This window comes from Bison bison, unplaced genomic scaffold (assembly GCF_000754665.1).
Source record: "Bison bison bison isolate TAMUID 2011002044 unplaced genomic scaffold, Bison_UMD1.0 scf7180017864186, whole genome shotgun sequence".
In the NCBI taxonomy this organism is placed as follows: Eukaryota; Metazoa; Chordata; class Mammalia; order Artiodactyla; family Bovidae; genus Bison; species Bison bison.
The window spans coordinates 578,136-578,628 of NW_011494758.1; positions in this window are offsets into that span (position 1 = coordinate 578,136).

Here is a 493-nt window from a genome sequence, read left to right on the forward strand (position 1 = left end):
CTAGAATTTTGTTAAGGATTTTTGCATCTATGTTCATCAGTGATATTGGCCTGTAGTTTTCTTTTTTTTGTGTGGCATCTTTGTCAGGTTTTGGTATTAGGGTGATGGTGGCCTCATAGAATGAATTTGGAAGTTTACCTTTTTCTGCAACTTTTTGAAACAGTTTGAGCAGGATAGGTGTTAGCTCTTCTCTAAATTTTTGGTAGAATTCAGCTGTGAAGCCGTCTGGACCTGGGCTTTTGTTTGCTGGAAGATTTCTGATTACAGTTTTAATTTCCGTGCTTGTGATGGGTCTGTTAAGATTTTCTATTTCTTCCTGGTTCAGTTTTGGAAGGTTGTACTTTTCTCAGAATTTGTCCATTTCTTCCACATTGTCCATTTTATTGGCATATAATAGTCTCTTATGATCCTTTGTATTTCTGTGTTGTCTGTTGTGATCTCTCCATTTTCATTTCTAATTTTATTGATTTGATTTTTCTCCCTTTGTTCTTGA